The 27,931-nt window shown below is 40.4% G+C and overlaps 1 protein-coding gene and 1 non-coding gene across 6 annotated transcripts in view; one reads left to right on the plus strand and one right to left on the minus strand.

The window, feature by feature from the left end:
* Scaf8 (SR-related CTD associated factor 8) overlaps positions 1-27,931 on the minus strand; it is a 189,958-nt gene that overhangs the window by 53,954 nt on the left and 108,073 nt on the right. The gene's annotated exons all lie outside the window — the stretch shown is intronic.
* Positions 18,284-18,389, plus strand: LOC114096099 (U6 spliceosomal RNA). Its single transcript, XR_003583354.1, has one exon. It is a non-coding gene; the product is annotated as a U6 spliceosomal RNA (small nuclear RNA).

Below are 27,931 nucleotides of genomic sequence, written 5' to 3' on the forward strand. Positions count from 1 at the left end.
GCTGTAAAAAAATCCACATCCTGGGTTGTTTTCTTAATAGGTGGGATGGCCTTTACTAAGCCAACTCTCTCTCTTTAGGAAGGTCCTCTTTGGGTCCAAAGTATTTTTTTCTCTTGCAGAAAGAAAAAATATAAATCCACAACCCTCATTTCTACTTCTAAACTCTAAGCCACCCATTTTGAACCTCACTGTGAATCTGCAAGGAAACAAGGTCCATCAGCTGAGATGTGTACAAGTCATCTGTTAAGTCTGGTTACAGTCCTAAAGTCCACATCTGCAAATACTTTGTTTTAAATGACAAAGCAGGAATGGCTCAAGGTTACCCTTTCAGCAGTCATCTTCATTTATAGTCAGTATGGTTTCCTGGGTAGAGAAAGCAGAAGACTGAGGGGATGAGGCACATGAACATCTTTCGTAATTTGAGTTCTATTCCAACAAAGTCCTGAATGAAGCCTGGTTCTGCATACTAGGGGCAAGAATGACATTAGTTTTCTTTTGAGAAACCTTCTAACAGAGAGCCAATCAATATGCATCAGGAAACTAAAGGGTAGGGTTGCCAAATTAGGCAATAATAATAATAATTTATAAATACATCCCACGTGATATGTGGGATATACCAAAAATCATCTATTGCCTACCTGAGGCTTAAAATTTGCTGTGTGTGCTGTTTTCTCTCTCCCCCTACTCGGGGGGCAGAGGTGGGCACCTCGGTGACACGAACCCTGAATTGGTGTGTTCACTCCACAGCAAAATGCCCCTCCAGAACCGAAGATGGGTTCTTTTACTACTGACCCCTGATTATGAAACTGCACCCTTTGCAAGTTCTCTCCAGTCCCCCATCAGGTAGTGACTGTGAGTGTCCCATCTGGCAGGACAGCAGCTCCAAGGAAAACCTGAGTGGAACGACAGGGAGAGGGAAAGACGGGCTCTGTTTGGACCAGGTGCCCTCAAAGGTTTTCTCTAAGAGGGGACAGGGAAGGTGGAGAGGAAACAGAGAGGACAGGCAGAGGGAGGAGGGAGGTGTAGACAATGACAGTCCCCACAGAGCTTCCCAGGAGCCATTTGGAAGAGAAAACAAACTACTAAGCCAAGCTACTGTGGCTGGTAAAATGGTATCCCAAGCAACAGGGAAGGCACCTGTCATTTAAGAGCTGATTTTCAGCTGGGGGGTGCACACCTGTAATCCCAGTGACTCAGGAAGCTGAGGCAGGAGGATCCCAAGTTTGAGGCCAGTCTCAGTAACTAAGTGAGGCCCTGAGCAACTTAGTGAGACCTTGTCTCAAAAACAAACAAACAAAAATGATAAACCTAAGACCTGGAAAAAGAATTCCCCCGCCTTAACAGCATCCCCATTTGCGGACACGAGGAAATTGTGCACGTCAACCCACTAACATCTTCCCAGGAGAGTAAGGGTGCCTAGAATGGGATGCTGGAAACCAAGTTCCCATGAATATCTGATCTTAGTTTGTGGACACAGCAGCACTGCCTGAGCCAGGATCATCTTTTTATCAGCTAAGATGCTGCACATTTATAATATGCAAATTCTTGAAATTTTAATTTACATTAAAATGTGTATTTTATTAACCTGCCCACCTGAAAAAAAAAAAAGAAAAAAAATTCAAAGTATGAATATAAAAAAACCCACAGCACACTTTAATCTATTCTAAGAGTGCTCTGCCGTCTCTACCTAGAAGTGGAGATGATAAGAAAACGAGGCCTCTCAGCCTCACTGTACTGACTGCTCTTCCTTGGCCTCTCGTTTCAATCAAGTTTCTCTACTGAGGTCACGGAATGAACCAGGTTGAAACTGATGCCCATATCATACAAGATAACCCCCAAATTTCAGTTTTGAACCACATCCCTAACAAGGAGGACACAATTTAAATATCACAAACTTGTCTACCAATGATTCTGAATTTGCATGTGATGTTTTGGGTAATAACAACTACAAAGAGGTAAAAAGACAGATCTGGAACCACATTATCTCAGGTCCAGATGGGCTTACATGCCAACATCTCTCATTATAGACCAACATCTCTGGGATCCCTGAGTTGTCTCTTTCCCCAAATGGCCTTTGTCCCTGTTCCTCTCTAGTGGCAGGACCGATCCCTCAAGGCCTCATTATTTTTTTCCAACAGTGATGTCTGAGAAGCCCAAATCTCTGCCCTTCCAGGTCACAAAGGATAAGTCCAATCCCTCCACTGTAATTTACTTATTTTAAGCCACTGGCCTTACAACCCCTCAAATCTCCCCCCCACACCAATCCTCATTTGATATACGTGGTGCCAAAATATCTAGGTCATTCTCCTTCAACAAACTCAAAATTTGTTCTTCAATGTATGGAACAGATTTAAAAACCATAGCTGTGGTCTGATCGGTGTGAGACAGAATCACTTTGTCATGGCCTGTCAACCATCTTGGCTTGGACCGTATTCTTTATTTTTTTTTTTTAATATTTATTTTTAGTTTTCGGCGGACACAACATCTTTGTTTGTATGTGGTGCTGAGGATCGAACCCAAGCCCCACGCATACCAGACAAGCGTGCTAACTGCTTGAGCCACGTCCCCAGCCCTGGACCGTATTCTTGAGCACTGAGAATGGTCTGTCCCAACTGACAAGCCGCTGCCTCCTCCCCACACCTGAACAGGTGAGCTTTCTGGACCCAGACACAGAACTTGTCCAACATTTTAGTTCTCTCCCACCTTCATGTCACTCCTGGGTTTAATTAACATGTCTGACATCCATTTCCTCATTTAAATCAGTAATAAACAAGTTGAAGAAGGCATGTCTGACGTACCTTTTCAGCCCCTTTAAACAAGCCTGTGACCATCTGCAAGGGCTCATGGAGGATGGAGGGAACCCTCATGAACCACGACACCTGAAACGCTCTGTCTCCCAGGGGAACAGGCTCCTCGCCCTGTGTTCTGGGCGGTCCCCGGCCTCCCTCGCTTCCTTCCTGTTGTCTCTGGACCCATCTTCATCCACTGGGCTTGTCTTCCCTCCTCTGACCCAAGCCCTGGCTTCTGACCTCTGCCCCACAACTCTCAGGCAATGGCTGGGGGCATTTGAGGGGTTGTAAGGCCAGTGGCTTAAAAATAAGTGAAATACAACCAAGGGACTGGACTTATGCTTTGTGACATGAAAGGGCAGGGATTTGGGCTTCCCAGACATCACTGCTGGAAAAGAAATAGGGTAGGCCGGCTCCCCCTGGCTGCATCTGAGATCAGGAGCCTGCACCCGGCTGGCGGCCCTCCTCCCTGGGGCTCACACTAAGCCATTAGCCCAGTGGAGCAAGCCCAGCCACGCTGCACTGCCATGCAGACCAGCTCCTCCCTCCTTGTTGCAAAGAAACTGAGCGACTGTCTCGCCTCCTTACTGAACCATTAGCATCTGCAACATCTTTCTCATCCGCAATGAAATAACCTTCTTTCAAAGCTGGTTATTTTTCTGGCAGGAATTGTCCTTAGTGACCCCAGGGCAAACAACCTGTTCTTAACAGTGACAAGTTTTTTTAACTAAATCCTCTCGGCATCATGCTGGGAGCAACAAGTTCACTGGCCTGCACTTCTAGGAAACTACTTTTTTCTTTGCTTGAAAGGTCAAAATATTTTCAAAGCATCAGAATCCCACCCTGCTCACCACATGCCTGTCTGCAGCATGCTGTGGGCCAATCTGGAAACCCAAGTTCCCAGGGCTGCTTCTCTAGCCCGAGCAGCAACAGTGTAACTAGGACCTCTGGGCATCTCTGCACCTCTCCTAGGCTCTGACCCCCTTGGTCGTAAAGCTCGGCTCCCACATCTATTAACATCAGGCCTTGGCCGCTTGCTGCTTTTCCCGCTGTGCTTCTCTGGCTCTGAGCAATACTAAAAAGTCCCCTTTTTACATGAGCCACATTCCAGCCCACTGTTAGCCTTCCAGTTCACCTTCCACAGTTTTGTACAGCTCTTCTACACTCGTCTTGAATTAAGAGTCGTCTTCTGCTGGGTCTTTTCAGAATTGGTCCCAAGGCCTTGATCTGTTCCTCGGCACCACATGCCATGTGACTTGCACCCAGCAGGGTTATCCTGTGGAGTTTATCCTCCCTCTCATGTCTGCTTCCCTTTGTTGAAACTGTCAAATTCATCTCTAAACCTTTTGGAATATCTTTCACAAAATGTCACAGTAAGGCAGTCCTGCAGGCCCAAGTGGTCAGGCCCAGTAGGACTCACGGCCACCCCTTTACTCCACTCTCTGCCCTGCGTGGATGAACTGCAGCCAGCGCCCTGCACAGACGCATCATTACCTAACTTTTGCGGAGACTTGAAGAGAAAGAATCTGTGGCCAGAGCCAATAGGCTGAGCAAGGGGCAAAACTGCGGCACGGACGCAGCTCCATGGTGCACAGGTCTTCAGGTAACCTAACCTGTCTGGGACTCTTACAGTTTTCTACCTGCATGGTTTTTCTCTATATGGCAAAGAGATTTCTATATTTTTAGAAATAAAGAGGGAAAAAAAAAAAAAAGGTCCAGATTTAGGATTATAAGTTATTTAATCCATACTTACCTCTATCTTACACAATTTTCAACACTATGCATGTTTTGTGTATTTTAGAAAATAGGATCATAATAATAGAAACAGAATATATACAACCTGAGACCCAATTTTATCTACGCAGTGGAATAAATAAGATTCTTACAAAATTTAGCCAAAGTTTCTAAAAAATTATAAAGATTGCAAAACAAAAATTGCAAACAAAGGTTTGCAAAATGGAAATGCCATGATTGGAATTTTATTATAAAAATGGGTGAGAGAGGGGCTGGGGTTGTGGCTCCGTGCTAGAGCACCTGCATAACATGTGTGAGGCACTGGGTTCGATTCTCAGCACTGCATATAAATAAATAAAATAAACATTCATTGACAACTAAAAACATACATTTTTTTTTTTTTTTTAAAAATCCAATTAAAAAAAAATGGGTGAGAGATACTTGCTTCTTTTTTTGGTTCTGGAGATGAACTCAGGGGCATTCGACCACTGAGCCACATCCCTAGCCTTATTTTGTATTTTATTTTAGAGACAGGGTCTCACTGAGTTGTCTTGTTTTTGCTGAGGCTGGCTTTGAACTCACGATCCTCCTGTCTCAACCTCTCCAGCACCTGAGATTATAGGCATGCACCACTGCACCTAGCCACTTGCTTATTTATTTATTTATTTTTAAAGGTGGTGCTGGCCTTGAACCCAGGTCCTTGTGCATGAGATGCAAACACTCTACCAACTTAGCTATATCCCCAGCCCCTACTTGCTTGTTTTTTAAAGAGGCATCTAGCAGGGTGGATTGTGGAGGAGTTGTGGGCAAGCCTGCATAAACTTGGTCTCCATCTCGCCACCTCCCCAGACTACCAAGCCTGTGATGCCTACTCCCTCATGCTCCCATTTTAAACAAAACCCTAAAGAGTTGTGGCTTTTGAGTAGACTGGCCGATGTGGACTGGAACCCCAAACACGTTCTGTTTACTACTGACTCTGTTCGACTCCTCATGGGAACAATTATGGTTAATATATATATGGGTATAAAGTGGACCTGAGCCTAGATGCCTTAGTGAATTTCATTTCATTGATGAAACTGAATACTTGGGAAAAGTTTTTCCTAAATATATTCTAACATCATGGATTATGCATGTTGTAGGAATGTCAAATGCACACCCTCGAAAAAATATGGTTTTAAAGGAGTGTGGAAAATCCTTAGGCAAGCTAAGAGACCTATCCAAGGTTATGGAATTAAATGAGTCGGGACTGGCACCTAAACTCTACTTTTAAAAAACTGAATTTAATCTACATTGTTTTTGGAGAAACTACTAGGTCTACTCAAGGCAAGTCTCTATTTGGAAATCAGATGTTTATGATATATAGCACAAAGAGAAACACTTCTGTCAGTTAAACAGTTATGTACACTTATATGTATATTTCATATTTAAAAAAATTTTAGTTGCAGATGGACATAATACATTTACTTATTTATCTTTGTGTGGTGCTGAGGATCGAACCCAGGCCTCACACATGCTAGGTGAGTGCTCTACCCTTGAACTACAACCCCAGCCCCTATATTTCATATTTTTAAAAGTTATATAGATCAATGGGTTGGCAGCTGGCTAAAATGATTCCATGTTTTAAAAATCTGTAGGGTGCATCTGTTAGCAGTTTTGAGTTTCTACTGCAGACTAACAATTTGGTGATAGCAAGCTGTCTTCCAATTAATGTTCCAGAAAACAGTTTATTTCAAGATTTTTAGAAGAAGAGCCAAGATTTTCTGGGATTCAGTTATGTGAAACACTATCAAATTTTCTTTTTTTTTGCCTCTTATAAATCTTTCATGTCTAGGGTTAATAAACAGTGTGGCTTGAAAATGTTTTGTCTGTCTTTCTAGAAAAGCTTAATCCTGATACTTTAATAGGGTACTTGCCTTTAATCTTTCCAAGCCTAATTTAAAAAGTTATCAAAAAATTTAAAACCCCACTATCATGTTATATTTCCCTCATTCCCTTTCTCAAAACTATAAAATTGCCCATGTTTTTTGACCAGACAAAATCATGACTCAAAGACATGAGAAAGATTCACCCTCCTAAAGAGGTCCATTTAGTTTTCTTGGCTTGTGTCCACAACCCTCACAGCCAGCTTCCTATGAAGTCCACCCTAGGGTCTTCAGAAGTCACAGACTAACCTTCCTCAAGGATCCCTCTCCGCCGCAGGCAGCTCCCTGTGCAAACCCAGTTGCCATGCCTCCTGTCCTGTCACCACCAAACTCAGAGGGCGAATGAGGGCAAGATCTCCAAATTTCTCAAGCATCCAGCAACACTGACCACTCATTTGCTGGGTGAACAAATAAATAAACAAAGCCTGAGGCCAAGTTGATACCAATGTGAGCTCATTCTTTATAGTTTTGACACTTCCTTTTTCTCCATTATATCAAATAATAATGTAGAAAATCTGAAAATCTGTACTTGTGCATTTTGTTTTCATTTGAAAACTGGGAAAAGTGGCTAAAAAAATCTTATGCTCTGACATTTTCTACTTCATTTTTAGTTTTTGTTTTATAATTTATCCCCTCCACGAGACTCTAAGTTTTATGAATATGGAGCTAATGTCTCATTCAATCTCTTGCCAACTAGAACACCAGGAGAGTGTCATACAGAGGCACCTAATAATTACTGGATGCTAAAATGCTATCCTGCCGAAGCCAAATACGGGTCATTAAAGACTATAATCATTTGTGCCTGTTATGCTGATGTTGAAGCTGTTGTCTGTTACCATTCATACCACTATAGAATGGGCACTGGCTTCTTTTGTTTTTTGAGAACCTCAGACTGGGATATGTGTTTTTGCTATTTGAATAGAATTAAGTGCCTCTGCTGCCATGCTTGAGAGGCATGGATACAGACCTGTGTGCTGAAGGAATCAAGGCCCAAGGATTCTCACCAAGTACTTAGCACTTAGAAAACCCTAGGATGACTTCAGGCTGCTGTGGGGAATGTCCCTACATCCTGCTGATGCTCACACTAGCTACATTCACACCTTGGCAGGTCTCATCCTAGGTGATGCGACTGACAGCATTTACAGAGCATGTGCCAGGACTGCTACAGAACAAGGGTCCCTTTTTCTTCTCATGTTTTTAAGATAAATATTAAAGCCACCTGTGTATGAGAAAGAGACTCAGGTGTGGCAACAGTCTAAGCATTCGCCAGGGCCAGGACTAGATCCCCAATTTTCCAATACTCCTTTGACTCTAAGAGTCCAGAATCCGGATGTGACATCTGATACATAAGAATACTACTTCCCCAACTTCAACTGAAACTATCAGATAAAAATTAAACAGCACTATCTTGCCCCAACCACAGAGATCATAACTATAGTGCTGCCAGGTGGAAAGTGGGTGGAGCAATGAGTTCCCACAGCCCCTCCCCCACTGCCTTCTCCCCAATGGCTCATCCCCTCTAGAAGATGATGAAAACTGCCCCGACATTAAACCAACCTGTGCCCCTTCACTCCCCTCGCTCTGCAAGTCCTTACTGTCAAGTCTTCATCTCTCACCTGCTCTTACTCACCCCAGCGTCCTACCTCCCCTGGTGGGTACTCCAGGACTGACTGAGCCAGTTCTTTCCTGTAGTCCTCCCACTAACCTTTGCCCCCCAGCTGCTCCCTGCTCTACTGGGTTCTGGTTTCTGCATTCTAGAAGGGATGCCATGTTAAGAAGGAAAGGGAAGGGAGGGAGGGGAGGGGAGAAAGAAAAGGAAAGGAAAGGAGGGAAAGAAGGAAACCTCTTACTCTATAAACACAGTCCTGGCAGTGTTTTCCTGGTGGAAGGAGGAATAAGTTTATTAAGTGTGCTCAGACGCACATGTAAATATACCCACACCTGAACTTCAACCCAACTGAGCACTTACAATTCATTTTGTATTTTAGCTAAGTATAATGAAGGGTGGTAATTTTGAGTAGAATGTTCCCTTGGGGAACATAAAGAATGTTCAGAACTTTCAAATGAGCATCTTGTGCCGAGTGTTTTTGCTTCTGTTGCTCTAAGAGGAACGATGGTCACTAAAAGCCACAGATATCTAAATTTTAGAAATAAGAATACAACCACACACATTTCTCATTTAAAATCCTGCATAAGTGTCAAATCTAATATATGAAAGACAGCCCCAATATACACAAATGCAATCATTTCACTCCTTAAATAGGGTATATGCGATATACACATGCACACTATAAAGCTGTCATAAAATGAAAAATGAAATATCCGCCCAAATAATTTAGTCTAGAGCTATGTGAGACCTAAGTGGGAAAAGAGAGTACTTCCAGACACAGTTACTGAGGGTCAGCAGTGATCTTTTAGATCACTTTTTTGCAAGGGTGTTATTTCATCTTTCAAAGTAAACACAAAGCCCTTTTCCTTAATAGATCAGGTCAAATGTACACTTTTCCCTATCACCCAAATATTCCATGGCTTTCCCCTGGGGGCCGAGGTCCCTCCTGTCCACCGGCTTCACAGTGATTCTCTTCCTCCCGCCCTCCCCGCAGTCAGGGCTAGCTAGTGGACTGGTAAGAGCCCTGGACTGTCACAGGAACACACTGTGACCAGCATCCTGGGGAGAGGGAAGAGAGGTTCATATAATGTTATTAAAATGACAGTTAAGTCAATAGCATACATGATCCTTCAAAATCACATGAAAATAAAATGACAGTTGTGAGTGTGCAGGTACACAGCAGACGCTGCAGGTACACAGGCATCATCTCCTGCCATCCCCAAGAGCCCTGAGGAATGCACAGTCGTTGGCCTTCCTGTGTGACCAGAGGAGTGGGGCTTAGATGACTGATAACTCCCCTGAATCTGAGTCAGGTCAACCTCGAGGGCTCACGCTCCTCACATGACAGGATACTGCCTGTTTCACATGGAACAATCTTTGCACTTAATTTCAAGTAAAACAGACTTGCTACTGTTTTTATTCAACAAAAAATAAACTTTCTTAATAACACTGGAAGAACTTCAAAGTATTTTCAAATGAAAAAGACAATCAAGCAGTGCACATTCAGGAAACCATTTGGTGTTGAGAGGAAAAAGAATGGTACTCAATGTTCTATAGCAGCAACTCAAAGTGAAGGCCACAGCCACATCCCTCGTATTCCTAGAATTAGAGAAGAGAAGCTGGTCCCTTGAAGGGAAAAAACCCTCAGCCTCCAGAGTTAAATGTGAATTTCTTGTTGTGTCTAGTCATAAAAATTAAGTTGGAAATTAAACAGATCACTTATTTTCTACAGTAAGCATTAAGTCTGTTACCTACTGTGTTGAAAAATAGGATATTCTACATAATTTTTCAAAACTACAGTTGCACCTGAAGCCAAACCCAGCTGTTTGCAGTGGCATATTTGGACAGGACAGTTAGATATGAGGCCTGTGACTTGTGCTCTGTTTGTGAGGGATTTTCTTTTTATTTTATAATGTAAAGCCACCAGCTGCTGGCACTCGCTGTGAGAGGCGGTCAGCTCTACCCCGGGTGCCAGTTCAGTCACTGGGTTAAGATGCTCACATGTCTTGCTCTACCAGGACACCTGTCAGCCTCATCTGTATTATTTGGACAAGAGAATCAAACAAAATTCTTAAAGCAGGGCCAGGAGCTGAGCTCACTTCCCAGTGCACACACTGTTGGGACACCTGCCTGCCTCCTGCCCAGGAGCAAGCTGTTCCCACTGGCTCAGCTCTGCCACTTGCCTGTGACCACTACATACAGTGGAGGCTCCCACCCATTCTCTCACACACCCCACCAGTACTCAGAGGGCCTGATGCCCTTAACAAGGCCCTGGGCCTGGTTGCCTGACATCACCTTGACTGATTCCTTGGGCTGTGACCTTCTGGCCTGCCCAACCTGAGATACTTGGCCTGGCACTTAAAATCCCACTTGCTGCCTGCCCCAAAGCAGATTTTGTCTTGACACTCTGGCTGCACAGAGGGCTCTGGTACTTGCCTCCTGTTCCAAAGCACAGTGGTGCATCCCAGGGGTTCAGAAAGCTGAGGTAGGAGGATTGCAAGTTCAAAGCCAGCCTCAGCAACTTAGAGAGGCCCTAGAGCAACTTAGCAAGATCCTGCCTCTAAATAAAATATTTAAAAAGGGCTGGGGGGCTGGGGATATAGCTCAGTTGGTAGAGTGCTTGCCTCACATTCACAAGGCCCTGGGTTCAATCCCCAGCACCACAAAAAAAGGGGGGGCTGGGAATGTGGCTCAATGGGTAAGTGCCCTGGGTTCAATCACTGGTACCAAAAAGGAAAAAAAAAAAAAAAGAATAACTGAAGGCCCTAGAAAAGTGACTTTAATTAAGCTAGGTTTCCTTGTAAGTACCTGATTCTTCGAATGGTTCTGGAAGCAAATCCCAGTTTGCTTTGTTCTTAAGTGTTCATCCTGATGGACACTCTCACAGTCCCTCTGAAGGTACTGTGCCAATACCAGCAGAGCAGGTATCAGGTGCTATGGTGTGTAACTAATCTGATGTCACAACTGCCACAGCTGCTTCTTTGCAGGGAAACACCACACTGATTTAATGACCCAATAAAGAATTATTTTAATATTGACTTGGTTTTAAAAAAGTAGAACCTAAAATTTTTCCCATGTTAAGAACATTCTTCTATAAAATGATTTATAATAAATTAAAGCTTATTCAAAAATACATTTAAAAAAAAAGAATTATTTTAAGATTATGAAATTGGAAAGAATAAAACTTGCTCTGCAGACTGTGGTTACGCAGCCTACATCTTTGGTTTAAAAAGTAAAAGGGAAACTTTAAAATGATTATATAGGTTGGACAGACAGCCAAATCTGGAGAATTCTCATCAGCTCTGTGGTGACAGGGTCATATCTGTGGTGTTTGCTATTGTACCCCATTGTGCCCCATGGCACCAGCTACCTGGCAGGCCCTCAGCAGCTTGTTCAAATGAATATCTAGCTCAAGGTTAAAAGCCATCTGAGGCACTGGCTACCTCACGTAAAGCAGAAAGCTGCTCTACCTGTCTTCCACAGTGGAGTTGGTAGGTTAACCCAAATCCTTCCTGCATGCACAGGGATGTACTTCTGCAAAAATTTTGCCTACTCCCTGTCTCCTTTCTAAATCACCCATATTTCATGTGGTGTTGTACAACTTGTAACCAATGTATTTGATTCATCTGATTCCATTAGTTAAAAAAATATGATGGGACTGGGGTTGTGGCTCAGCAGAACTCTCACCTAGCACGTGCACGGTGCTGGGTTCAATTCTCAGCATCATATAAAAATAAAATAAAGGCATTGTGTCCAACTAAAACTAAAATATTAAAAAATATTTTAAAAAATATTTCGAATACACAATTTCTTGTCCACAGAAGAACATCTTTCAGAGTGAAAACAGGCACTGTTAAGTAATTACACTGGACAACAGGCATCAACTGGGGTCTACTGGGGACAAACTGGGATGCATGGTGTTGCTAATTTTAAGTCAGGTGATTAATCAAAATGAATTTCACCTATACATCTTGGGCCTAAAATAAGACTAGAGGAATTTTTAGGAAAAGTTAAATGTGACAAAGACATAGTACTGGCCTAAGGATAGGAGACTGGCTCTCTCTAAGGGTCCTACTGCCACACTGCTTAAAGATACAACAATTGCACTGATTGGAAGTATTTGTTAGGGAGTTAAATTACAAGACACGCCCCCCCCCCATAACTGTATAGCTTTCTCAGTAATTGGGAAAGATTCTGAGCTTAAATATTTTATTTTTAATTTTTTTTTGTTGTTGTTGTAGATGGACACAATACCTTTACTTTATTTTTATGTGGTGCTGAGGATAGAACCCAGTGCCTCACACATGCTAGGCAAGTGCTCTACCACTGAGCCACAACCCCAGCCCCGTGCTTGAATATTTTAGATAAAAAATTTGACAGCCACGGGCTGGGGATGTGGCTCAAGCGGTAGCGTGCTCGTCTGGCATGCGTGGTGTGCTGGGTTCGATTCTCAGCACCACATAAAAATAAAATAAAGATGTTGTGTCCACCAAAAACTAAAAAATAAATATTAAAACAAAATCGACAGCACTCTTATTGAGGCTGAGGTAATAGATAAAAAGCCAGAATTAGACTCAAAACTCTTAGCTACTACATAAAACTTCTGTGTAGATATAGATTTTCCAAACTGCTTTTCTATTTGTACTGCATGGGCCTATTCTTTCTGTCACTGTCATCTTCAGGTACGACTCTGACTTTAGGGAATAAATTCTAGAAAAATCCATGATACCCCCAAATTTTATTTTTATCTCTCTCACTGAATTCAGTGATGAAGGTAGGATTTCCCTTACTAGAAGAATATTCTACAACAAGACAACTATGCCAAGGTGATGTTATCCCAAAGTGTGACTGATAGGTCACTGGGCAGAGGATGCAACTCAGGTGCCTCGGAATACAGATTACTGTTGGGGTGTTTAATGACATCTATGAGAGAAAGGTGGTGTTCAAAGCCCACGCTATCCTGTACTGTAACTCCTGCTTTTAAGAGAAAACTTTTACTCACAAGAAGTCCTGGCTTCTGGGGAGAATATTTATTATTATACTATTTTAAACTACAGAGAATTCTATTCATATTTGCTCTGGAAAAACAGAAGAATAGCAAAAGATGGATAAGTGATATAAAGGATACTGATAAAAACATATAATAAAAAGGAAATATAGGGGCTGAGGTTGTGGCTCAGGGGTAGAGTGCTCGCCTAGCATGTGCGAAGCCCTGGGTTTGATCCTCAGCACTACATAAAATTGAATAAGTAAATAAAGGTATTGTGTCCAACTACAACTAAAAACTAAATAAATATTTTTAAAAAGGAAATATATATGTTCCTGTGTTATAGGTGTATAAAAGGTGAATATAAATACATGTATTTAAGAAAAAATATTTACAACTGAATTTATCCACCAAAATATTTCAGAAGCTCAAATTTTCTATCCCCACATTCCTTAACAGTAAGGGGAACATGTAAGGTAAACTAAAAAAGTATCTTTTTTTTTTCTTTTTATTTCTCTGTTAAATATAATGGACATGATGAGCACATGGTTGAGGCCTCAACCAGGCTATTTAATTTTAATGCAACAAATATTCATTGAGAGAGAGACACCGTCAAGAATTTTGCAGAGAACAAATATTCATTGAGAGAGAGACACCGTCAAGAATTTTGCAGAGCACCAGAGAGGGAAAGTTGCTACCAGTAATACCCCCCAAATTAGCTCACAGGGATCAATAATAAAACTCAAAAAGGTGACTTTGTATTCCCTGATTGATAAAGGCATATTCAATAATCAGTGGACAGAAATTGTCTAGCAAATTAAGAGCAAATACTTCTGACTCTGACAAGAGTTTCAATCACTAAGACTAAAATCCCTTACTATGCATGTGGTAGAATTCCTATACTCGCTCTGCTGGCATTCATTCATAAAATCTCTCTCTTGATCATTTCTGCCATGAACAGTTTGTTATTATTATTACTTAACATAATTTTACTTAAAATTCACACATAAATGGGTTCTCCAAGGATGGTATCAAATATGTATCTTAACTTCAATTTCTAAACAAGGTTTCAAATTTACAGTTATTACTGGTTATATTGATTTTATGTTGGAATGCTGTATTGAATTGCAGCATTCAAGTCTTTCCCATGCCCCTTACCAAAAACGTTACCAAAAGACACTTAACAAAATTGGACCCTGTTGTCATTTTCATTTACTTTATTCCTTATTTAAAAGATACTGAATGCAAATGCCTTCAAGAAAAAATTTTTAAGTAGACATAGGTTTCTTATATATTTAAATTGGCTACTGAAACCCAAATGCCAGACTTTGAAAGCAATTTCCCAACTGTCGCGTGCAGCTGTCAAGTGCAGCTTAAACAGAGCAATATGACAAAGACAAGCCTTGCAGGACACAGGGTGCACAGTGGCTCTCAGGAGCTTTGCACCTGGTGGAAGAGACAAAATGACCTGGGGAGAGGTGGGCCCACACAGGGAGGCTGCTCAGAGTACAGGCAGGTTTTAAATTCTCATAATAGAGTCTCTTACAAATTCAAGTAGGCCAAACTCCAAGCAGCAATCACTAAGAGAACTAAAAATATTCTAAATTAGAACAATTCCTGAGTAGGTACTGGTCATGTCATCAAGTAGAACATGACATTCCTTTAGCTTGCCAAACTTAAATCCATGATCACAAGTAAAAACAGATCCTATTTGTAGTCAACCAACTGTCCTCATACTAAAATCTTTGTCACCAAGAACATGGCAGAAATGAAATCAGATGGAGGAGATGGTTGTGTCTCAGAGAGCTGAAAGCTAATAAAATAGTTTTAAACACAATTTGGTTGGTAATGTATTTTTCAATAAAGGATTCTCATTCTTTAATTTGATATAATTAGTTTGATAAAACAGGTACATTATCAACAGAGTACCTGAGGTCAGACCTACATAGGATTTTGCATACTTTTCCAGGTTGTTAAATGTAATACCTAATATGAATTCACTTAATTCATGCTGAAATTCATAAAATTGAGAAGACACCTACATGTTCCGAAGTGCACACTAATTAGCAAGAAAAATTATTACTTTAGGCAAAAGAAAACAAACTTGAAATCTGAGGGGAAAATGATAGAGCATGGAATGTGGACATATAATCCATGGATACGAAGAAAAATACTTATCATATAAAGAAAAATAAGACAATCCCGCAATGAACTTCTGTTATAGAGTCAACTACAAGCTGTCCTGGTCAACCCATACAGAGTAGATGTCAAGAACTCAGGCTGCACCGTCACACACCCCTAAGTCTAAACCATTTTTTGCTCAAAATACCTGTGTAACTTGAAGTTGACTGTTCCTAGTCCTGCTTAATGCAGTAACCATGCCTGTTCCCCATGAGGATATAACAATTTATGTAATAATAGGTCTAGTAGAGCAAGTACTCAAAATACAGTAATTATTATTATTATTCTACAATGATGCCACTAAAATGCTTGTATCAACACTCTGTGATTCTGGTGATGAGCAGAAGGAGGAGAGTGAGCCATCACCGCTGAGTATCTAGAAGAGACCATGGAGGCCAAGCCCCCTGGTACATGCCTGCATCTTCTATGAGCCTGAGCCACAGTCAGTGTCCTGGCACTACTGTGATTCTAGGTTTCCAATTAGAAATGAAAGAGAAAATTCAAGATGCCAGTTAAGCATGAATTTCAGGCATGTTTAAAATTTATTCACTCTTTAATCTGAAATTCAAATTTAACTGTGTGTCCCGTATTTTTATTTGAGAACCCTCTAAGCCTCTATTTTTTTCTCAGTCATTCATTGAAGGGAATATAAAAAAATCTGTTTTATCTTCAATTCCCTGGACTGGGAGTGTGGTTTCTTGTGATACAACAAATGGCACCATTTCTCTATAAAAGCTGCATTCAAGCCTGCCCAGACTTCCAAGGAGTTATTACACTGTGATGTCATTTGGTGCTGTTCTAAATTGCTGGTCTTTTCTCTCCTGCTTTACAGATGAGGAACTATCTGTAAACCTTGCAGAGCTGGGCCTCATCTCACACCTCTGAGCAATCTAAGCCCCTACAATCCCCTACAGCATCACCAGATTCCACCTGTCTTCCCTCAACCAAAAGCACCTGAAAAGGCTCCATTGTGTATTATAAAATGAAGCACATTCAACATGTTTTTCAAATTCCCTCTTCTTCACTCACCCGACTTTTCATTCCAGTATCTCTCAGGAGCCTTTGGGCTCTCATTTTCTTTGATCTATGACCCACCTATATAACCTTGTGAGGTCCCAAGGACAACACAAGGATCTCAAACAGTGTGTGGCTGCAGATTCGGCGCATACAGCCTGCTGTTCTCTGCATGTCATTGTGCAAGACAAACTGCACTGCACTGAAACAATGTGAGGGTCCCACAGGGCTAGCCAGAGTCAGTCACGTGCAAAGCTTACTGCATTCAACATCCATTTCAAGGTTCTCTGGGGTGGGGAGCCGGCTCAGCCCCTATGCTTAGCAGGCAGCTGGCCGGCACAGAACCCTTGAGGGCAGTGGCAGCCTCTCTCTGCACTAAGCTCCACAGGCCAGTCCCCACCTCTCCCTTCCCCAGTGCAGGGGAAAAAGCCCACAAACCTGGGTGGCAACACTCTCAAATAACATCCCCGCTCACATGCCATCCAGTTCTTGCTGCTGAGTTATTTCTGGAATGACTTTTTTTCTCTATACTGTGTTACCTGTTTATGCACAACAATGCCGTCTGTTTTTGAATAAATAATACACAACGACAGAGACTCTGGTTGTGGGGTGCTTTATGCCACATGTAATACACTGTCACCTGATGTCTTGTAAGATGTGTGCTTTTGGAAAGATACTAAAAAGAGAGATGACTTTCAATCTAAAGATACCCTCCCCCATTCCATTTCCATACATTTTCTAGGGCACTCTGAAGAAGAACACTGACAGCAAGTATTCAGGAGCCTGGCATTCCTAAAGTCTGCAGTCTTGACATTTTCTTTTCTATTATCTAGAGAATAATAATGATAAAAAATAGCTACCGTGTATTAAGTGCTGACCACGTGTCAGTCCTCTTGGGAGTTGCACTACTGTGTGCTGTTACAAACCCTCTTCCACAAACTGAGACACAGTGCAGCCGAGAAACCATGTTATATGACTAGGGAAACTCAGGGAAGTTTGGCTCCAAAGGAATGTTTTCTTTACCCATACATTATTCTAATACCCTAAATAACAACTAGCTAAAATTTTACATATAGAATAGGTCTATACAGAAGGAAGAAGTCCTGACTACTAAAATATAGACAGGTAAGGTAAAACAACGATATCTTCCTTTTCATCTAGCACAGGGTCATTTCTGATCAAGGCTGAGGGAGGGAGAAGCCACTGGGTACTTTGGGAAATGACAGGAGTAGTAGACCCCAAACAGAAAATCTGAAGCCTTTCCCAACCACTTTTCCTGACTTCACTCCTGTTTAACATGATGATGTTAGTTCAGAAGGTGAGAGTATATATTTGTAGTCTGAACCAGTTACCTCCTGCTGCGGATTCCCACTGCAGTCAGCTGGGCAGAGGCCCTTGTGTCCTTTTGTGCCTTTGAGTAGCCCCTGTAAATGCAGTTCACTTCTAGCAAGCTGCAGGACCATCCCTGGTCAAGCACAACTTTCTCTGCTTGCCTTCCCTAATCCAGCCTTCTCCATGGCGGGATGTTCCCCGATAGACCTGCTGGGCACGCTGCTCACACCTCCATCCAGAGCCAACCCCTCCATCTAGTCATCTGTCCATCTACAGGTTTGCTTTTTCAACAATACTGGGGATTCCTCCAGGGCAAAGACCTTGTTTTGTTTTTGCATATGGAGCTTCAGAGTCTATGAATAAATGAATGAATATATTCAATGGCAGGATGATATTTTCAATTCAGGCCCCTCATCTAAGATTAAAAGTTCAATAATTTAATACAGAGTGTATCTCCAGCTCCTAGCTTCCTTGGACCCAAAAGAAATGACAATTGTCCACGAGCACAAATGTAAAAAATTAATTTTTGCCTTCAAATACTGCTTTTAATATCCAATAAAATAGTTATATTATTTGTTTTAGAAGACAGAAAAATTGAATAGATCATAATATTGCAAATATCACAAAAGCCAATTATAATGAAGTTATTATTGAAATGTGGTCTAAATAGTTTTCTGGGCTATTTTCAGAGTTTCCCTAAAAGAATTACTGGTGAGTGCTTGCCTCGGCAGCGCATACACTGATATCGGAACCACAGGAGTAGACTGGCATGGCCCCTGCACAAGGATGACAGGCAAACTCATGAAGCGTTCCATATTTTTGACTCAGAGAACTACTGCACATTTTTGCTCATATGTGGAAGCTAGTTGCAGGGAAGAGAAAGGGGAGAGAAAAAGACATCGTGAAAGTAGAAAGAAAATCAATAGAGCAGAACAAGAGCAGGGGGAGGAGGAGGGGAGAGAACAGGGACGTATCGAGGAGTAAAACTGATCAAATTATGCTCTATGCATGCACTGATATTCCAACAACAACAATAATAAAATTAATCATCAGGAATACAAATAACAATAAATGCTGATGTGGAAAAAAAGGAATGCTTTTACACCATTGGTGAGACTATAAGTTAGTACAACCACTATGGAGTCAAAAGACTAGGCATGAAACCACCATATACCACCACTTCTTGGTATATATTCTCAAGAATTAAAGTCATCTTACTACAGTGGTACATGGCATACGCATGTTGACAGCAGCACAATTCACAGTAGCCCAAACCATGGGACCAGCCTAGGTGTCCATCAACAGATGAATAGATAAGGAAAATGAGGTACATATACACAATGGACTTTTATTCAGCCATAAAGAAAAATGAAACTATGGCATTTGCAGGAAAAAGGATGGAACCAGAGACCATCATGTTAAGTCTCATAAGTCAAACTCAGAAGGTTGAAGGTCATGTGTTTTCTCTCATTTGCAGAAGCTGAAGAGGAAAATCAAAGGTGGGGTGGAGCTCCTAAAAATGAAAGGGAGATCAGTAGAGGAAGAGGACCAAGGAGAGTGAGGGGTAAGTACAGGGAAGTGATATTGGCCAAATTATAGTATATCGTGTGCATGTATGAATATATAACAACAAATCCCATCAGTACGTACAACTATAATGCGCCAATAAAAAAAAAGGTGGGGAAAAAAAGAAGAGCAGGGGGAGGGAGGAGGGAGGGTAAAGGGAGAAAACTGATCAAATTATGTTATATGCATGCATCAATATCCCAATTAAAATAAATTATGAACCAATAAAAAAAGAATTACTGATGAAAAAAATCAACACAATGGAATTTTGAAAGGCTAAACTGATGTTGTATCTCCAATCACCTTCTTTATTAAACTTATAAAATGTGTGGAAATACTATAAAAAAGCAATGATTATTTTTATCATTTAAAGAAAACAGGTGTGGTGATGAACACCTGTAATTTCAGCGACTCCTGAGACCAAGATAGAAAGATTACCACCAGTCTCAAGTCAGCCTCAGCAACCTGGCCAGACTGTCTCCAAAACAAAACAAAACAATATCATAATAATAGATGGAGGTCAGTAGAGTAGAGCAGGTTGATCAGGGGAGTAACAAGGGAAAGAAAGGGAAGGTGCTGGGAACGGAGTGATCAAATGATGTTATGTGCACGTACAAAATGTGCAAGGAATCCCACTATTATGTATAATTATAGTGCACCAATAAAGAAAAACACACAAAAAAACACCCTGTAACTCACAGCAGTATATTCCAGAATAAGCTCCCCCCCTTAGCCATGAGGCCACTGCAGAGACTTGACTGGCATTCTGCATTCTTCATGCAAGAAATGCTAATGTAACTGTGAGAAACAGGCAGGAGGCCCACTTCCTTCCCTGGTGGCTGATTTATAGGCCAGTTAAACACAGTCACATAGAAGAAATGGCTGGTATGGTGCTGCACTGTGCAACAGCCTACCAGTGTGCTCCTGGGCCAACGGGGAGGGGAGCCACTTATGTGACCCACTCAGGAGCCTGAGTGCAAATGTGAGGTTTGTTTCAGGGAATATTTTTATATTCCCTGAAACATCACTTTAACACCCTTTGTCTTAGAAATATATGGTTCTTCAGTTACTGGAGAAGACATTGTAGGGATTCCTTTTGTCTGTTCTAGGGAATCCCTCCCACCCCTAAAGAAATATTGGATGTTTACTAGACACGTTTGACAATAACTTTTCTCCTCGTTCATATACCTAGTAATAGACTGTAGTGAGTTGAAACCAAAAATGTTTCACTGTAATGGGTTTATCTCACCTACCCAGAGGCAGTGCGTATGCAAATAATTTATTAGAGAATGGAGTTTCAATAATAAAAATTAATCTCACCTTTTGAGACCAAATCTATACCTATACAAATGTGTATGTTTCTGTACCAGATATTGATTTCCCTCATCCAGAATTAGTATGTGGTATAAATGGCCAGATTACTGTTTTAAGTGCTTAATTGTGTAGAACACAAATGCCTTATAAATGACACAACAGATTTTTAACATTCAAAGTGCTATAATAAATTAGAACATTAAGGCACAATCCTGAAAACAATCTCTTATACTTTATGACTTTCATCGAAACTAGAACATTTAAATGCAAAAAGATACCAATGCAAATCATTAAAAAAAAAAAAAGCAAGTGAAACATGATTATATACCTCACAGGGAAAATACTAGAGCAAAATATTGGACCAGAGGAGAAAAATCATTTTACCAATATGGAAACAAACTTCAAAGAAAAAAAATGAAGAAAACTTAAATCATTAAAGATTATACACTCATCTAGTTCCTTGATATGGAACTAGATTAAGAGTTAATTCAAAAACAGAATAAACTCTGTTGATCCCCAAAAATAGTCAAGAATAGTTGAAAGTGTAAGAATTCAACTTTCATATCCCCACATGGGCCCTATTTAGAAAAAGTGAGGCTGTGTAGTAACAGTCAAAGTATTCATTATGTTCTAGACTATTGTGAGTACTCCACATATAACACATCACTACTCTACGGGGCAGGTACTCTTAACTCCATTTCACAGATGTGGAAAACTGAGGCACAGAGTGTTCACTAAGATAACTTCAGAGCTAGGAAGTGGCAAGGCCAGGACTCAAATGTCCCCTCATCCCTGCACGCATGAGAGTGATGTTGTTGAAAGGCACTGCAAAAGCATGAGGCACAGGGTCCTCATCTGATCACACTGGTCTGCAAAAGTGTCCCTTGATTCCCTACTGCTTGCTATCTTCACAACATTCCATGTTGTGAAGTTGTAACAACTTCCTTAAAAAAGGAGGATTAATGTACAAGGCTCATCCGAACTTTACATTTATTTTAGTTATCTGGTAAAGGCATCACTAGTTTTATAACAACCGCATTGTGTTTATTCTTGAAAAGTTCTCTGAGATGATATCTCTGTAGACAAACTAATAGAACATTATTCTCCTAGATAATACTTGGTTAGTATATGCAAAGAATGAAATACCGTGTAATATAGACACTACAATGGTAAAAAGGTCTGACCAGTTTTAATAAGCAAATTCCCATTAGTAATTAGCAGATAACTGTACTAAAAAGAATTCTTTTGAAATTATTTGGGATTTGCAAATTGTTAAAATAATAAAAGTCTCCCCACCCCACTTCTTCCAAAGTGAATCTGATGAATGTTAAGCTTCTATCAAACTCGTGAGATTCAATGTCTTGGTTTGTTTAATTTTTTTGTGAAACCATACCTGGTGCTAAAGCTGACTTGCCCAAGTATACTGTGGGAAGCTGGGCTGTAACTCCACTAGCCCTCATCAGGATATGGTCTCACGTGCACAAATAGTGACAAATGACTCTTGGCTGATGACAGCCAAGTGTCACTGTTAACGTGTGTGTGAGTTGGGGCTGGGGCGTAAGATCCCAGAAATTCCAGTCCAGTAATGACTATTATTAGTTCTAGGATGACCATCAGCACTGGGTTTCCTTCTATAGGGGCACAGTGACCTCTACTGGTAGAAAAACAGAATCTTGAAATGTGATTGACTCCACAGTGAATTTTCAGAGGCATGGCTGAGAATATCTATTCTTTGGAAAATTTGTACAATTTTTACTTAAATAAATCTACTCCTCTACTAGAATTAAACATTCAAATTGAAGTAGGCTGAAATCATATTATTAAAGGAGAGAACTAAACAGTACTTTAGTCCAAAAATTAATCCCGCTGATAATACTGTGGCTATAGTATCACAGTTATGAAAACTGTTATAAAAATATCCTTTTGGGAAATATCGCCAATATACCCTAAGAGTTTTCAAAGGCACCAATTACAGAAAAATTACAGAATAAAACTTTTCAAAATGCTTTGAAACTTTCTATTGTCAAATACTAAGTGGCCTACTTTTTCATGAATATTTTGCTTTCTTGTTTTCAAAACAATAGGTCAAGTCTTGGTTTTCTCTTTTAAGTCTCAAGGGTTATAAAAAATTAATTATCCACAAGCTTATTAAATGTATTTAAAAAATACAGCATCTCTTTCCCATTTGTTTTCTTTTTAACCAAGCTTAATAACAGATATAACTGAGGATTGGTGTATTAGCTTGTATTTGCACAACGTAGAATAGATTAAACGTAGAGTTCTTTTTCCAGAAATGTTCCTTATTGCTAAAATAGGAGTGATAAATTAGGAAAAATGACGTCATTCCTATTCACCTTTGGTAAATAGGATTTACAGATTTGTATAACAAAACTATCTTTTCATTTCTATTTGTTAATTGATCACTACTTGCTGTCTGCTATGTGAGGCACTATGGGGAGAGCAGGGTGAATAAGGCCCTATCGTATCTCTATGCAAGTAATTATGAAGACATATTTTAAATACCTTGTTCTTAAAATAAGGATATTTCAATAAAATAATCTAAAATTTTCATACAATCTGTCTCAACCCCATGCAACATTATCTGGAGACATTGGGGGCCCGGCTTCTGGGTACTGGAAAGTAGTTCCTCTCTCGTTTTTGGGGGGGGGGATGAGAAGAGACAGGGAGATGGCTTTCTGGTTCAAGAGCTGTCCACAGGAACAATTCAGCCTTACCACTCTCCTCCCATCCAACAGTGACAGAAGCACAACATGCCTAGCATCACAAACCCAAGGACTTCTTGGTAGGGGAGGGGAATTAGTGAAACCCCATGCTGGGTCCCTCACTGCTTCACTGGAGTCCCTGCTCCACTCCGCCCTCAGGATAATGCTTCCTTCACCTGAGGGTAGCACAGGACACCACAAAAGCAATTTTCTACAAGTCAGCGCTAGTTCCCTGCAAGAATTCATGGCTTTTAAAATCATAAGCATTAAATCAAGAAATCTATGTAAATACTAAAACCTTGACAGTACTCTAAAATAACATGTCTAAAACAGGAGTAACATTTAAAACTCTGCCAAAAATGCGTATAATAGAGGGGAGAGGAAAAAAAAAAAAACAGGAAATTGCTGAAATGTTTCTCAGGAGAAGATTGGTTGACTAAATTAGGGTTAGCCAAGGAGTGGAAAATTATGCATTCAAAAAAGCATTAAAAAGATGATCTGCTTTATGTGCATCTAGAAGGAAATGTGAAGAACTGATAGCTGTGATCACTTCAGCAAGGAGAAAGGCTGGCTGGCCAGCTATGAACTTTTCTATTTCATAGCCTTTGGTATTGCTTGAATTGTTTATGAGAACTTGTACTATCTTTAAAAAAGAAACAAAAAATATGCAATAGATCACTTTGAATTACAAGAGCTGTGCCGTGGACAGTAGAAACGAAACAGGTCAGTGTGAAAGTTTTCGAAACAGAGTACCAAACTTGTCAAACTTTTGGTCAAAAATGACCTTTTATTTGTGTGTGTGTGTGTGGGGGGGGGAGTACTGGGGACTAAACCAAGGGGCACTTTATCAAAAAGAGCTACATCCACAGTCCTTTTTATTTTTTGACAGGGTTTTGCTAAGTTGCTGAGGCTGGCCTTTAATCTGCAATCTTCCTGACTCAGCCTCCAGAGTCGCTGGCATTACAGGAGTGCACCACTCTGCCTGGCTCAGACGAATTATTTGATACACTTATTTGCCAAAACAAACTGTCAGTTTTAAAAATAAGAAGACGACTGATAGGGTAAAATGCCAGTATTACTAAAAGGAAATAAATCTTCTCATGAAGGTTACTCTGTAGGGGAATATCAAGCATTCTCACAAATTTTCTTATTTGTTTGCTTAATTCAAAGCATCACCCCAAATGACACTCCAAGAATTAGCTCTGAGCAAAATGATATTCTCCTTCACCTAGAGAAGCTTTTGTTACAGAAATTTCAAAAGCTTTAAGGCTGAGCCTAGTTGGGTTAAAGAATGTAATATCATGGGAGGAAAGATTTGTGTAAGTCCTCAAGCAACCGGAATAATAAATTCTGTGCCTGACAGAATTCTTCATGAGGACGAAGAAGGTAGTAAAAAGATTTTTTGAGAACCACTATATTTACAAACATACAACACTGCTTTAAAAGGCTCCAAAATGCTATAATGACAGGTTGGTTTTCTTCCCCCTTTACTTTGAGAAAATATTGTTCAAACAGCAGCAGTGACCGCAACATGATTGTCCAGTATGAAATTCCACAGTGTAAATTTTCCATTTAGCAGCTAGTCCATGTCAAAGTGCTGCACTGAGGCAACAGGGAAAGGACACAAAGCCTAAGCAGAGCTTGGCTACACACTGACAGCCGGAGAGCGGAGGTCTGGGATGGCCTTCAATCTGCACCTGTGAACTCCCGGTCACTCTGTGGCCATTCACTTCAGTGATGTGTAGCTTTTGCTGTATGTAAAAATGTGCGAGTGAGACGACAGAGAGAGTGAGGACACAAATGACTTTTAAAAAATTCCCTGAAAGATGCCAGATATAGACTAATTTAAATATCAACAAAATAAAAACATAATAAAAAAAGAACAAATAAAGAATAGAGTGGAAAAAAATCATTAGAAGCAGAAAACAAAAACAGAAACAAAAAAATGCAAACTCCACTTATTTTGTAGCTCATCTGACCCTGACAGAGTGTTTTAGATTTCATTCTGAAAGAGTTTGTGAACAAGTTATACTAACATCTCCACATCAATGTTTATTAGCATTGACTATAATTTCATAATTCAGAAGTTTTGGAGACTATCCTTTTAATCATCAATTCTCTTGGCCACTTTTAAAGATCTATCATCTTGGGAAACAAAAACTGCAACATTTCTCATCTGGTAAAGCTAATCATCACATGATTTGTAAAACTTTGCCCTCATACATGAATGAGTCAAAATCCTGCCCCAGTTAAACCATTCAGCAGTGGCAAAATTCTGCCAAAGATCACAACGAGGGGAATTAATAACACTCCAAACTCAGTTCTTTAAACTGAAACTTAACACAAATCTAGCTGGGCACTATGGTGCAGTCCCAGCTACTTGGAAGGCTGAGGCAGAAAGATTGCTTGAACCTCAGAGTTTGGGGCCAGCCTGGGCAACACAGCGACACCCTGTTTTTGGGGGGTGGGTCTTAGAAATTACAGTATATTCTACAGAAAGGCAACTAATATCACATAAAGAGTAAAATGAGGTGTCAGTCCTGAAGATAGGACTGTTTGCCCTTGTAAAGGGTTCAAAATAACATGTTCAGCTAAAAGCTTTCATGTTTGACCAAACAGAGACATCTTCATTTCTCAGTTTTATAAAAGAGACTCCAGATGTCCCATTTTAATAACTAACAGTGCAATTCAGTCTTTTAGCAGATTTAAAAATCAAATGATTTCTGGAAAACTGCTAACTGAAAACTGACTTTTGCTATGGCTAATGACTTGATTTTTCACTTGGTAGTAATGCTGCTGTGTCAGGAGCATTTTTTTTTTTTTTTTTTTGGATGGCTAATAGAATTTAAAAATCCTCCTTTCTACTCGAAGCATATGACATAGGTCTTACATGGCAGAAGCTCTAAATACTACATTCCTTGATGGAATCTGCCTGGCCACTTCTTTGTCATTTAAACACACAACTAAGTTGCAAACGAAAAAGCTATACAGTCTACATTAAACTAACTGCATCAATCTGCATCATGATGGGGTGTTGAAACATTAGATTTCAGTTGAAACCATGTTTATCTACAAAATGCCTTTTCCTTTCTTAAAGGTAAACAAAAGTGAAAACATTCCAAATTAAAAATCAACAAAGGAGATACACAGAACAAAGGAGAGTTAAAGCCAGACCACACATCCGCATCTAATCTGCTCAATGCAGAGTACCCAGCTGCCACTTCTGAAGGTCTTCTTAAATGCAGCTCTTGGGCTTCACAGAAGGTGGACTAACCCACTACTTCCTCCCACTGTTGCCCTTCTACATTGCAGACAAGAGGCTCCAGTTCAAGGACCTTGTATGGACACATTAGAAAGACAGATTTTCTTTTCAATGTTACCAAGAAACCAGAATGAAAAGGAGCACACTACATTATATATTATAGCCATGGGGAATAAATATTTATTGGTTCCATTCCTAACTCAAATGAATATAAAGAAATTCATTGTTCTATTAAGTATCTAATCTGCCTGTCAGTCAAAAAAGTAACAAAATGGTAATAACCTGAATTTACTCACAATTATACTAACCAAAGGTCAATAAACTAGAGGGAGGACTGGGATTGTGGCTCAGTGGTAGAGCGCTCGCCTACCACAGGCGGGACCCGGGTTCGATCCTCAGCACCACATAAAAATAAAGGCATTGTGTTGTGTCCATCTCCACCTAAAAAAATAAATATTAAAAAAAAATAATCTAGAGGGAGCCAAGTGTAACAAAAAGGCAGTACCCACATCAAGGGTTGGAACTTGTACCCAGAGAGAAGTAAATGATCCTTAGTGATCCTCTGTTCCACCCACCCCTGCACACTTCCAAAATAGGCCAGCTTCACTCACTCATCTTAAAAAAAAAAAAAAAAAAGTTTTAATTATCTTATTATTATTATTGGTTCTTTTTTTTGGTGGGGTGGGGGACTGGGGATCCAACCCAGAGCTTCGCAAATATGAGGCAAGCACTTTGCCACTGAGCTACATCCCAGCCTTTTAATTTTTTTTTAAGTTGTAGATGGAAACAATACCTTTGTTTTATTCATTTATTTTTATTGTGGTGCTGAGGATCAAACCCAGTGTCCCACATGTGCCAGGCAAGTGCTCTAACCACTGAGCCACAACCCAAGCTCCTAATCTCACTTTTGAGAGGTTTTTCTCCCCTTCTATTTTTTCTGGTGGTACTGGGGTTCAACACAGAGGCACTCTACCACTGAGTTACATCCCCCCCATCCCCCGCTTTTCAAACTGGATCTCGTTAAGTTGCTCGTGCCAACCTCAAACTTGAAATCTCCTGCCTCAGCATCTTGAGTCACTAGGATTACAAAGTGTGCCACTGTCACCCAAATGAGATGGTGTTTTGGAACTGGAATTGTTGTTTCAACTTTTTTCTTTTAAAGGCTAGTTAAATTAAAAGAATTTAAAGATACAGATTCAGTGCTCATTTTAGCCCTCTAGGAAAGAACCTAATTAAGGCAGGGAAATCTTAAGGAAGCAAGCAGTTCAACAGGTAAAGTAGAAAACATTCAACTCCAGGAATTGGTAGGGTGCTGACATTCTTAAAAGGAATTTGATATGAGATTTGACAGATTGAACACAAACACTGCAGGCTGTGCTACTATGTTCACACAGTATTCAACCATTCAAAGGTGGAATCATTTGCTGTGCTATACAAGAATTCCTTGCACTATAAGAAACAGTACAAAGCTGACCCCAAGCACCACTAAACTATTTAA

Source organism: Marmota flaviventris, chromosome 6, assembly GCF_047511675.1.
Source record: "Marmota flaviventris isolate mMarFla1 chromosome 6, mMarFla1.hap1, whole genome shotgun sequence".
In the NCBI taxonomy this organism is placed as follows: domain Eukaryota; kingdom Metazoa; phylum Chordata; class Mammalia; order Rodentia; family Sciuridae; genus Marmota; species Marmota flaviventris.